This window comes from Stenella coeruleoalba, assembly GCF_951394435.1.
Source record: "Stenella coeruleoalba genome assembly, chromosome: 10".
NCBI classification, from domain to species: domain Eukaryota; kingdom Metazoa; phylum Chordata; class Mammalia; order Artiodactyla; family Delphinidae; genus Stenella; species Stenella coeruleoalba.
In genome coordinates this window covers 58,247,304-58,260,906 of record NC_137156.1, presented here as the reverse complement: position 1 = coordinate 58,260,906, position 13,603 = coordinate 58,247,304, and the positions used below count along the sequence as shown (strand labels likewise).

At 44.6% G+C, this 13,603-nt stretch overlaps 1 long non-coding RNA gene across 1 annotated transcript in view; it reads left to right on the top strand.

Annotated features, from left to right (window-relative positions):
* LOC307192727 overlaps positions 1-13,603 on the top strand; it is a 112,205-nt gene extending 98,602 nt beyond the window's left edge. The window contains exon 3 of the long non-coding RNA XR_013830166.1: positions 13,501-13,603. This is a non-coding gene — a long non-coding RNA (uncharacterized lncRNA). The remainder of the gene's footprint in view (positions 1-13,500) is intronic.

Here is a 13,603-nt window from a genome sequence, read left to right as displayed (position 1 = left end):
TGACAATGACAGGCATCCATCCTTCTTGCTTCTAATCTTTCAGGGTTAAGTAGATTGTTCTGTAGGTTTCTGTTTATATCCTTTATCAATGTTTTCTCTGAACTTATTAAGAACTTTTATTAAGAATGGATGTGCAGTTTTATTAAATGCCTTTACTGAATTTACCAAGATGATCATGTGATTTTCTCCTCCGATCTATTAATAATAGAATTATAATAATAAATTTTTCTGATGTTGAGTCTTCCTTGCATTCATAGGACAAACACTGCCAGGTCATGGTGTATTACTCTTTTAAGACACTACTAATTTTTCTTTTTTTTACTTTTTTTTTTGTCACTACTAATTTTGATTGGTTACCGTATTTAGGATTTTTGCTCACGTATGCATTAATAAAATTGTGCTTCTGATCCCTACTACATTTCCTATTAAATATTATATTTCTTTTTATTCAATGTCCTGTCTGACTTTCATAGGCACTTTGAGTTGCTGGTCTGTACTTTGCTGTGTTCGTGCCATCCTATCCATTTTTGGTATCTAGGTTATACTAGGTTTGTAGAAGAAATTGAGAATCTTTACATATTTTCGACATTCCACAGCAGTCTAGCACAGGAATTAACATGTACTTTAAACTTTAAAGGTGTTAAAAGTGAGAAAAAAGAAGGAGTGAGTAGTAAAACCATCTGGTCCTGGGACCTGGTTGATGGGGTTGGAGGTGGAAGAGGTAAACTTTGACTACCTTTTCAATTTTCTTTTCCTATAGTTACTGGTCTTTTCAGGTTTCCTGCCTCTTACTGAGTCATTGTAGTCATTTATATGTTCCTAGAAAATCATTTTATTTCTATTTTCAAATTTATTTTTTTAATCTATTGGGATTTGCATATATATTCTCTAATAATTTTGAAATGAAATCCACATCTATAGTTTTATTCTCTTTATTAGTCCTAATTTTATTTTGTTTACTTCCCCCCCCGCCCCCAGTCTGGTCTCTTTGGTTGGTCTTTATAAACATCTTTTGGTTTTAATGATGAAACTGACTTGTTTGTTTTCTGTTTCATCAGTTTCTGTTTTTATCTTTATTGATTCCCTTTCTTCTACTTTGTTGAGCTCTTTTTAAACAATTTCTTGAGATGATTGTTTAGTGCAGTTTTAATCTTTCTCGTTTTCCAAATGCACGTAAAACGTGGAGTCCCTCTTTGATTTTGAGCTGAGTGCTGTCATGATCATTCATTGCTACGTGGTCTCCAATTTATTTTTATTTCTTTTTTTTAAATACATCTTTATTGGAGCGTATCGCTTCACAATGCTGTGCTAGTTTCTGTTGTACAACAAAGTGAATTAGCCATATGCATACATATATCCCCATTTCCCCTCCCTCTTGCGTCTCCCTCCCACCCTCCCTATCCCACTTCTCTAGGTGGTCACAAAGCACCGAGCTGATCTCCCTGTGCTATGCGGCTGCTTCCCACTAGCTAGCTATCTTACATTCGGTAGTGTCTATATGTCGACGTTACTCTCACTTTGCCCCAACTTTCCCTTCCCCCTCTGCTTGATTTTCTTTTATAAATTAATTCTTGGGTTAGAGTTCCAAGAGGCCTGTACTCTTTCTCTTCCAGGAGTTTTATTGAGATTTTATTTGTGGCCAAATAATTGGTCAGATTTTTTAACTGCTCCATGAAAATTTAAACATACGCTGTCTGTTAGTTGGGAACTGAGTTTAAATTTGAAATTCATCTAGCTTGATGATTGTGTATTCAAATCATCTGTATCCTTACCTATTTTTTTTGTCTACTTGATCTATCACTTTCTGAGAAGGACGTGCTAAAGTTTCCCACCATGATCATGGATTTAATAGTTTCTGCTTGCATTTCTAACCCTTGTTACATAATTCCATGCTGCGGTGTTCAGTGATAAAGCTTTGTGACTATTATCTTCTAGATTGTATCTTTAATCCATGTAAAATAGTCCCTTTGCTTTTGACCTTGAATTCTATTTTTATCTAATATTAAGACTGAATTTTTTGGCTTTCTTTTTGATAACATATATTAGGTTTATCTCCAGTCATTCTGTTTTGTGCCATTTTAAGTCTTTTGTAAATAACATAAAGCTCAGTTCTAAGTATTTCCCGTCACAAAGTCTGTCTTTTAATAGGAAAATTAAACTGTTTGTATTTATTATAAATATTGGTATGTTTGAACTTATCCCTGTCATTTATTTTCATTTCCTACTTAACATGCCTCCCTTTTCTATATTGTTGTACTCATAATGTTTTTTCTTTTTTTTTTTTCCTTTGGTGTTTTGGAATTTCTACGTCCTATTCTTCTTTAGTTGTTGAAAGCAGAGCATCAAACTCTCATCACTTATAGGAAAATGTAATTTAAATCAGAATTTGTAACCTACCCTTCCCACGAGACAAAATCTTGAGCAAATTTTTACCAGTTTTTAGCTTCCGAGGACTCTTTCTTGCTCTCAATGGCTCCATTTTCACAACAGCCTACTCTGGGTTTTCTCAGTGCCGTATCCCTCTAAAGATGACAATAGTGTGTGTGTGTGTGTGTGTGTGTGTGTGTGTGTGTGTGTGTGTGTGTTCTATTCTCTGCATTGGAGGCCAGTTCAGGTTGTTTTCGTATGGAAAATATTTCCTCAAATATCTCCTAGTTCTTTAATATGCAGAAAGTTGTGGATTGGTGCTGGTAACCGTCACGTGTTTCCTCAGCAGTCATATGCTTGGTTTCCACTGCAGATCCCTCTTCTGAATGGGAGGGATGGCTAAGACCCTAAGTCAGTTTGTGGGGGGCGTAACAGCAGATTTCCCTTTAAGGCATTTAGGAAGAGAGCAGGCAGGCCAGCTGGGAACCCTCATGGGGCCCCGCAGGGAAGCTTTGCCTTGAGGTGAAGCAGTTTCCCATAGCTGACTTCTGTGCAGCTCATGTTTCTATTTTCCTCTCCTTACCCTCGACTCTGCCTGCTGAGGAGCTTCGTACTCCCTACCTGATGTTCTAGACTCAGAATCCAGGAGGGTAGCCCCTACCCTGGCCAATTCCCAGCCTTCTTTAAGAGCTACGTTCACAACACACTGCATCCAGCCTTCTGCACACTGGGGGAAGGGGGAGGACATGTTGGTCCAGGTTATTTAGAGCCTATCTTGTAACTCATTTCCCTCCTAAGTGCCCCCGTGGTCTGCCCTCTCCCTGAATTTGGAGGGGTTCAACACAGCCTTGAGAAGACTCCACCGAGCCTGCTGCTGTGCTGGGCTTGTTTGGGGTAGCAGTTTTCCCCACTCCAGGTTTTCTATCAACCTGTCCCACCTACCAGTATGTCTGTGTCACTGATGGTGCCCTTTCAGTGCTACTAAGGATTGATTTTCCTTCTTGCTGAGGGGAAGAAAACATATGTGCTCAGTCTGCCATCTTGAACCAGAAATCTAAAAGAGGGTTTATTTAGGATGCCAGAAACAGGTAGCTTGTTTTTTTCTTTAATGGCTTGTTGGGTTTTTTTTAAATTTTATTGAAGTATAGTTGATTTACAGTGCTGTGTTGATTCCTGTTGTACAGCAAAGTGACTCAGTTTTATATATATATATATATTTATATATATATATATACACACACACACACACGTGTATATATATACTTTTGCATATTCTTTCCAGTATGGTTTATCACAGGATATTAAATATAGTTCCCTGTGCTATACAGGAGGACCTTGTTGTTTATCCATTTTATAGACAGTAGTTTGCATCTGCTAATCCCAAACTCCCAGTCCATCCCTCCCCCACTCCCCCTTGGCAACCACAAGTCTGTTCTCTATGTCTGCGAGTCAAACAGGTAGCTTTTTGAGTGAGGAAAACAAATCACTTAAAATATCCTTTCTATAAAGAATTCCAAAATAGACATCCCTGTTCCTGTACTTAAAAGTCAAATAAGTAAAAGGCAAGGATACGAGTAGTGTTTCTGTCTGCAGCCAGAATCAAGGGGTGCGTACTACTGCCCGACAAGGCTGGAGCCGGGGCTGTGTTTGTATCGGCAGCGTCGGTCATGTAGGCTAGCTGCCTCTATTAAAATGTAACTATTAGCAAATGAAATTAAATACTTCAGTTGCCTAGTAACTAATCCAATTTGAGAAAGAAGCAAAAATAGAATACATAAATTTAGAACTTTTAGGCCGTGTGCCAGGCAAAATATTCTCGCTTGTATCCTTTTGATCATCTGCCATTTGAATGGAAGAAAGGATGTTTTAGCGTCAGATCCGCAACATTTGTGTTGACCTTGCTTGCTGAAAGTGAATATCCCTTGATGACTAGACATAAATGAGAGGTAGGGTGGCTTCCCAAAGACATCCAGCCCCACTAGCTCCGGAAATTGCCAGGTAGGGGCAGGGGCCGGAAGACGCTTTGAGTGACTACTAGGAATTTTTTTTTTTGACTTAAATCACGTAATGCCCTTCCTTTTTAATTAAGCCACACGATACTAAGGGGAAAAATGTATAAACCGTCTGTTTAATCTATTTCCATATAAAAGTAAAATATATTTCCTCCCAAAGCAGCTTTTCAACAAGATGGAAAATTAAGAAACAGTTTAAGATTGTGTAGTACATGAAGTAATTACTGGGGTTATATAATATTGGAGTTTAAAGAAATACCGTGACGTTCAATGTGATGTCAGTTACTTCAGGTATGACGTTTTTCCGCCTCCTTGAAAAAATTGAGAAGAAACACCCCACAGTTGCCTGTATTTACAGATGACATATTTCCAAAGAGAAGGTGAAAAAGAAAATGAAAAATTATTCCCTCCAAAATAAAATAATTTAAAACGTAAGAAAGAGTTGTAAGAATAGTACAATGAATTCTATATAGTCTGGACCCAGATTAGTAATTGCTTTATCACTTTTCTCCCTCCCTCTCTCTCTGACACACACACACATACACACACACACTCACAGACATTTATATATGCACACACATATACACGTACTTATATACACAGACATTTTTCTCCTAAACGATTTGAGAGTTAGTTTATCTTTAAATATTGCAGCTTGTATTTCCTGACAACATAATCAAATACAATATCCAATTCAGGAGATTTAACATGGATATAATAGTATTGTATTGATGCTGCTGTATTTGTAATGTGTTGATTGCATTGACGGAGTATCACAGTCCATGTTCCGATTTTGCCACCTGTCTCAATACTATCCTTGAAAGCAATTTCTTTTTCAGAGCATCCAGGATCCAGTCCAGTAGCGCCCCTTGCATTTGGGTGTCATGTCTCTTTGCTCTTATGTAATCTGAAACAGCTCCTCAGCCTTTCTTTTGTCACATTTGACACATTAAGAGAGAACAGAGAATGTCCCTCATTGGGGGTTTTTCTGACGTTTCCTCATGATGAGATGAGGACCTATTTTTCCATCATTAATTGCGATACTCTTTTAAATAGTCTAAATTCGTAAGAGGATCATGCAGCGGAAGATGGTTAGCAAACCTCAGAGCCCTGTCACCCCAAATTGTGGCTGGGTCGACCGTGGCTTGTGGTTGGGCGTGGCTGGCAGCCCTGCCACGTGCCAAGGGCTCTGACCTCAGCCCTCTGGCGTGTCCCCACTCAGCACACAGTAGGCATTTCCTAACAAAGGATCCAGGGACTCATTCCAAAATAGGAAAGCAACCCTTTCGGCCCAAAACCTATTTTTTTCCCTCCCCTTTCTAAGTGTTTTAGAGATGTGAAATCTCATGAAAGAAAAGGCCACATACATGACCAAAAGTATTTCAGCTAGGTAATGTTCTTCTATTACTAGTAGTTATTAGCAAGTGAAGTTTTTAAACTGATAACCAACTTTAGCTGCTTAACTATAGAAAGGTTGGCTGATAAATGGAAGGGCTGGGAATCACAAGCAGACATCACTGGCAAGGCAGAGAAACCAGTGAATAAGACTTACAAGGGATGTTCACATTCAGGCCAGGGAATTAAATCTATAGCCTACTTGTCTGCAAGTCAAAACTTACGCCACACCCAGGTTTTGAATGATGGGTTAGGTTAAGAGAAATTTTTGTGGGAAATACGTGACATGCGTGTGAGAGTTTATGTTTACCCGTGGTAAGATCTGGAAGAAGAAATAGGCAAAGGTCTGTTTCTTGTCCTTGAAACTGAAGAGGTTCGTGTCTGAGTCCTCCAGGGCCTTCACTGGGGTGGGCCAGTTTCACCCACACCCAAAGGCACACGCACATTCTAAATCCTGGACAGAATCACACGGTTCTTCTGGGCTTGGCTGTGTGACTCTTTGCTTGGTGCCTCACCTTCGTTGTTTTCTACAACTCTTTCCCTTCCTGTTTTTCTGCACTTATTTCCGGTCTTAAAAATGCAGACTGGAAGCACCACAGCAATCGTCCCTAGGCCGTGATACCCGGGTCTTGAGGTTTTTAACCATGGCAACTTGGTGCCTCTCCTTGATTTATAGCTCTTAGCTTAATTAATTCAGAGCTTAGGTTCTCCCCTGCTCTCCTTCGGCTTCCATGAGACTCTCCTGTACTGCTTCCTCAGCCCCGTTCTGTGCAAAGCCAGGGGGATTGCAAAGATCAAAGGGAGCGTGGTCAGCTCTGTGGAACGGTACCGCTGCTTCTCATTCGTTCATTCATTCAACAAGCACGCTTTGAGCATCTACTCTAGGCCAGGCACTGCTCTTGGAGCTGGAGATAGAGGTGACAGGTCTGACCAGATTCCCACCCTCACGGGGCTTATGCTCCCGCGGAGAGTCACGTGATGTACTAGTAAGTAAAGCCAGGAAGACGTAGTTCCAGATGGCAGGAAGCACCGTGATGAGAATCAAACAGGCCAGTATGAAAGGCGGTGGGAAATGGGGAGGGTGATCACCCAGCTTCTCCAGTCGTCGTCTCAGTTGGATGCCCTCATCTTACAGGCAGGGGTCAAGGAACTGGACAAGACTCCATTTGATAATCTGTGGAATTACCTTCCTGAAGAAAAAGACTTTCCGTTTGTTCCAAGGGAAGCTAATAGAGCATTATTATTTGTTTAATGTACTTCTTTTTTTTTTTTTTTTTGCCACACGCGGGCCTCTCACTGTTGTGGCCTCTCCCGTTGCGGAGCGCAGACTCCGGACGCGCAGGCTCAGCGGCCATGGCTCACGGGCCCAGCCGCTCCGCGGCATGTGGGATCCTCCCGGACTGGGGCTCAAACCCGTGTCCCCTGCATTGGCAGGCGGACTCTCAACCACTGCGCCACCAGGGAAGCCCTAATGTACTTTTTATATGACAAAGAATCAAAGCTATGCACAACAAATTTAGTAGAATAAGCGTTGTCTTGCTTATGCTTTCTAGACACGATGTGACTATACCACATGGTTAATTCCAGTGATTCTCTGTGACTCTTAGCAAGTAATTACCATTCCATTCACATCTGCCCTTAAAAACGGGCCATATGCAAGTCTCTCTTATAGTATTTATCTTGCAAATCCAAAGGTAACAGACTGAAATGATGACTTAAAGCAGGGTGGGTGTTATTCTTCTCAGATCTTTTCAAAAGGTCACATCTTTGAGCTGCAAAGGTATGAATTTTTCAGGTGCATCATGGTAACCTGGATGGGGCATGAGAGGAAAGAAGGGCTGGATCTGTTCAGGGCGTGACTGGTACCAAGCCTCCAAGCCCTCATAACAAAATGGATTCTTCTCTTGGGGTGTCAGCCTGAGATAGTCGCGTTATGAATTCAGCAGTGAGCAGCTCTATCTTGTCTATGATGGAAAAGCACACACACTCTGCAAAAAACGTATATACGCTTTCACCAAAACTTGACCGAAGATGCTTACTTGGGGCGAGGTAGCAAGGCAGGTCTGATGCCTGTGGTGGGATAGGACCACGGCATCCAGGCCACAGGCTTTCACCCAGGTGGGCGGCTTCTCCATCACTCTGAAGTGGTTTCCCCTGGTGCCGCTCCTCCCCGCCGCCCCACGCACACACCTCGGGATTCCTGTGGTCTTCACTCCATCACGAGAACCGCGCGGGCAGCCCTGGCCAGACCCACCCAGGGCTCACAGTTTGAAGGGATGGGGGAGCGCCCTCCAGGGGAGCACTGGCTGAGGCCTTGACGCCTGTACCTTCCCTGGGGGAGAACATGAAGCACCTGTCTCCTCTCCTTTCCTCCGCTCTGATCGCCTGATTCCCCAAATCCTGGAAACGGCAAAGGCCCAATGAAAGGGCTGAAATGAACACCTCTGATGTATTTCCAGCCAAGGTGGAGGACAACAGAGGCCTCCCTGGAGAGACCATGGCCCGCATAACCCTCACCAAGGTCAACAAAGCAAGGCCAAAATGTCAAACTTCCTGCCTGGGGGAGCTTGTGATACTTCAAAGCTTGGAAATCCAAAGTTCTTCCAAAAGCAGAACTCCGGAATGGCCCAGGGCACAGATTTCATCACAGTAAAACACATAAGACAGGATTTCTCCACCCCACCCATGCTCTGGCAGCACCAGTTGGCACGATCAGTAGACCCCTGAGCAAAGAAGGCATAAAACGGGCAAAGCCCAGGTGTCCCTGCGGTCCCCTGCTGACCTCTAATAGCCCCCCACCCTCTGTGCCATACGTCTGCCATCGTTTCTCTTTGCCCTGGGTCCCTGGGTCTGAACTTGGCCAGCCACAGCAATAGAAAATGTGGACCGCTCACCTTGTGCCTTACCCCGAGAACAGCCTCCTCATCTAGAAAGAGACCCGAAAAAGGAGGAAAAATAAACAGGCTTCCACACCTGAGAGACTTTAATTACTTTTATTTTTCAGTACCGTGCGAAATTACCATGAACGATAAAAGTGTAAACTTGAGGGTCCCCAGAAAACGCGCTAGCATGGCGAGCACTGTAGGTACACTGTTGCATTCGGCAACCGTCGGATGCAGCAGGGGGAATCAGGGTCCCTTGGTAATTATGCGCATCCGTTAGCCTGGCATCCATTCCTTGTCAGAGGCGTTTGGTGACAGTCTGTCTCCGGAGAAGCACACAGCCTTGTGGTCTGCAGCTCCGTGGCCACAGGGTAGCACGCCGAGGGAGATGCCACCGATAACACCCTATTAAAGGCAGAGTTTGTTGGGGTTTTGTTGTTGTTGTTTTTAATCTCAGATGCTGGTTGCAGAGGCACAGAATGTTGATTACAGTTTTGCAGGCACTGCTAACAAAAGCTGCACTCGCCAAGGAAAATTCAGTGTTAAGGTGGATGATGATGGCGGGGTAGGGGCAGGTAAGCTGTAGAAGGTAGGGAAGGATGGGGGAAGTGTCGTTGCCGTTCCTTTAGCAGAGGAAGATGGGGGCAGGCCATAAACATAGCTTCACTCCCAAGCCGGCAATTCTTACACTTAATGTGTTTTGTCAGGCAAGTCTTCCATACAGATTAAAATGAAATGCCAAGTAATTTCCACCTCTCGGCCGCTCATGTCTGCGAACAATGGAGAGTGTTTTGATGAATGTCAGTTAATGGCACTTGCACGCTTGTAGATTTAGTCCCAGCAGCAAGGACTAGGGATGGGGGAAGGGTGGGAGGCTCTGTGTGTGTGGAGAGGGCTGGGGAAGTGTTCCGTAATCCCTTCCCAATGGATTCGGTTCACGACAACCCAAATTGAAAGTAAACCCAAAACAAAATCAGCCTGCCACGTTGAGATGACCTGTTGTCGTTAATTAGGCTCAAAGCAGCCTCCACCTGGAGGAGGGTTTCTTTGCATGTAGGTTGCATTGTCGAGCAGATGCAATTTCCGTGGAAGGAAAGTGAGCAGCTGCGTTGCGGCGTCTAAGGCTGCGGTTCAGCTGGGATGTTGAAACCGAGTCTCAGTAGCTGTACTTTTAGAGTCTGTCCCCTTCCCGCTGGGTTCCATCCCGACAGAAACCAGACACTGCTAACCCACAGGCCGAGCTGTGATTTCTCATTTCCCCGTACATCCCTGCCTTTGCAACTTTGCATTGTGGGATGTATCAGAAGAGCAGGATAAAGACAGAAGCACCGGCAGAATTCTGTCCCCCAAGGATTTAAATCCTCACCTTCCTCATGACTGACATATGCCGTGTCCTTAGTTCTCATCTGTTCTTCAGCCTGATTGGGAGGATTTAGTTTCTGCTAATTCTCTCATTGTTTGGCATAGGAGCTTAACTGGAAGTTGCTGACTAATTTTACGGTTGTGTAGGTAACAATTAACACTCTGTCCAGCAATCATCGTGAAGGAAGCCTCCGTGTTCAAAGTCTAGTAGATTAAATTGGTTTTCCCTTCAAGTACCAAGGACCAGGCTGTTAACTTGACTTTGGTGCTTACCTGTGTTTTGCTTGTTTTTTTGAATCACTGGTTACCAAATGGTTTTGTGTCCAAGGCAGTTTTTTTAAGACATTGAATCAGAAGGAAACTCTTGCAGGAATGCTTAGGACATGTACGAAAATTCTCTTGCTGTGACCAGAGTCCCAAGGGCAAAGAGAATAAAAGCTGAGGTGTGTTGGGCTCAACTGTTCTCACTGTTAGTTAATAACATTTGTACCCCATACTTACCTAGTTTGATCCCTACAACAGCCCTCTGAAGGGGTTACCATCCTCATTATATGATGAGGAGACTGAACTCTCATGGTTTTCCCAAGACACCACACAGTGAAGGATCACACGTACGGGGTCTGTCTGACCTAAAGTCCCAGCTCTCTCACCAAAGCCTTACCTTTGAGAAATTTTCCAACTATTTGGAACTATTTCCAACAATTTTCAAATAATGTAGAATTGAAGTTACTTGCTAAAAGATGATTGGAGAAAGAAGTAGTTCTCATTACACTTATATACTGGTGTTGAATTGTTCTAAAAATTTTTTTAACTTAGTGTCCTTCTGGTCAGTAATTAGTCTGAAAGCATCTAACATGGCGGCCGAGAGCCCGAGACTGAGTCTGTTCGACAGAGGATTGCTTTGCATCTGGAAGTTCATGCACTTCCTCGTGTACATTTCAGAAGCAGCATGAGTTTCTCAACTCTTAGATAATCTGAAAGATCCATGTTGCTGCCAATTCTAGGCTTTTCAAAGCTAACATTTAAGGAGGTGCTTCTGAAGTAGGAGTAAAATTGGAATGGCTTGAGTTGGTCTCCCTTCTGCATCCTGGGAATTTGGAAAAGCAATAGAGAGTAGGCAACCTGCCAGTCTGTGAGAAGAGGCAGAGCGACACTTCCTGCCAGTGTCTGGGGGCTGGAGGACCATGGCCAGAGCACAAGTCATATCCCCCCAGACTGACCCAGAAGCCCACTCTCTCTTCTCACCTCACCTCACCCCCCTCCACCATCCAGCTTTGTTGTCTTGTCATCTGGGGAGGACAGAACCAACCTCCCTGCCTTGTCATCACTGCCATTGGGAGCACATATGGATGTCAGGGAAGCACGTGGGTGAGACCCAGTCTCCACTTCCTGATCCATAAGAGGGAGCGATACCTCCCTCCCTGGGTTACTGGGAGGCTTGGACAGGAAATGTGTGGAGCCACTGGGCCACCCGGCACAGTCAGGCTTGGTGAAAAGTGGTTACGGCCACAGAAGCATTTCCAGAAGCCCGCAGCTGGTCCAGAACATCGCTACCTTCCTCAGCAGACCTGAGCTCACAGTCTGTCTCTGATGACAATTCCAGGTCTTCGGCATCTGGAGGGAGTACCAAGGTGGGAGTTTTACAGTAAATATTGAAACCCCGCAAAGCAGCCCTGTCTGGCCAGAGAGCTTCTGGATATTTCCTAAGACTCAGTCTTCTGGGACTTCTTCCTGATCGAAAGGATTCTTCAATTTCAAAATCAAAGTAAAATCGCTGGCAAAAAACACCGAAATCGAGTTGAGCATCTCTGTCAGCAAATTCCGCTTCCCAGAGAACTGTCTCTACAGGCAGAAACACAGGTGGTAAGTGGGGGAGCAGAAAGATTTGGGGCCCAGGAGTCCTGCCTCAGCCTAGACCTTCAGGAGGTGGACAGGGTAGCGTCTAGTCCCCAGAGCACGGCCGCCAGAGCACAGACGTGGGGAGAGGCCAGAAGGGGCGTTCCCCCAAAAGAACTGCAAGATTTTGCTAATTTAGAAAACCTGAAGAACACAGGTAGGAATGGATTCTAAGGAAATTAGATTAAGGAGGATGAAATAGATTCTGGATGGAATGTGTTCCCTCAAGCAGCTGGAAGTGGCTCTAAGAGATTGCTTTGTTGGTTGGCTGAAAGTTGGCCTTCATGGTTCTACATTCAGTGAGGTTCTAGAACGTCCCTGGCATAGCATAGAAGGAAGGCATCCAAGGCTTAGCGAGGTCGGCGGGTTGGAGTGCATTTATCATATGTGCCCTGCACACCCACTTCCTCACCTTGTCCCCAAAACAGGCTCAGAAGACACCCCCCGCTCAGGCCCTGTGAAACACGTTACTGAGGGGGCACCAGCCACTCCTACTCCAAAGAGCTCTGGGGAGGCTGAACTCTGTAGGCTGGGCATGCCAGGGGAATGCAGCCATTGAGATGTTTCAGTCGGGATGATGGGGTCACTGCGTGGCAGAAGACACGGACAGGGATGTTACTGAACCAAAGCTTGGGTCCACTCACGTGCACGCAGTAAATCCTACGTACTGACACGCGGTTTGCTGAAACAAAGTGCAGCGTTTCTTGCAAGGCTCCAGACGAGGAGCCTGGGACAGTTAATGCGCGAGAAGCCCGAACTCCCCGATGGGTTTCAGCAGAGCCTTTTTAAAGGCCAGGCAAGGGAGGGGAGTCCCAGGATATGTAATCAGCTCATGCACAAGTCTCTGATCGGTTGATGGCGAGGTGAAGTAAAAAGGCACTAAGTTGTTGCGCATATTTCCTGGTTTCTGCCAGGCTCTGGAGGGGATGTGTTCATTTCTTCCATTTCGTGAGGGTTTCCGCATCTGCAAAACGACTCAGGAAACGTGTAGCAGATACTGTTACCTAGGTACTTCAACAAGGAGCTACAGCAGAGGATATGGGGGCGGGGTCTGTCCCAAGAAGGCCCCGTAGGGTCCTGCTCGCTTATAGGGACAAGGTGGCACCGTGACCTAATGACCATCAAAATGTTTTCTCAGTGTTGCTGACCAGCTCTCCTACCAACATTATTTGTATAATGTTTCCTTACTCCATTATTTTTCTTTGCTTTTACTATAGCTAAACACTGTGTAGCCTGTCTTGGCTATAAATCAACTGGATGCCTCTACTTTGATCCTTTTTTCTCTCTCTTCCTAATCTTTGATATTGGAGAAGAACACTTCCAAAACCATCATGGGTCTACCCAACATGTCATCTTTGGCGTAATGAACTCCGAGCGCAGAGGCATTATTTAGAAGGAGTGTGCCAAGCGTACAGCACTCCCCCTGGGCTCCCTGAGCAGAGCTGGCTGTAGGAACTGCCCACTGCGGTATTTGGGCCTCTCTCTGTAGGGTTAGGGGCACCAACGGGTGAGCTGCCCGATGCTGTTCACGATGATGGCTGTGTGTATTTGTTAAGCCCAAGGATTCTCTCTTTTATCCCCTCTAGTGGCCAAGGAGGAGAATTGCCGTTGTCACCATTTTACGGATGAGGAAACTGTCGGCTAATCATTGGAAGTCTGTCTCACTGACAATTACCCTTCCACCCCAGG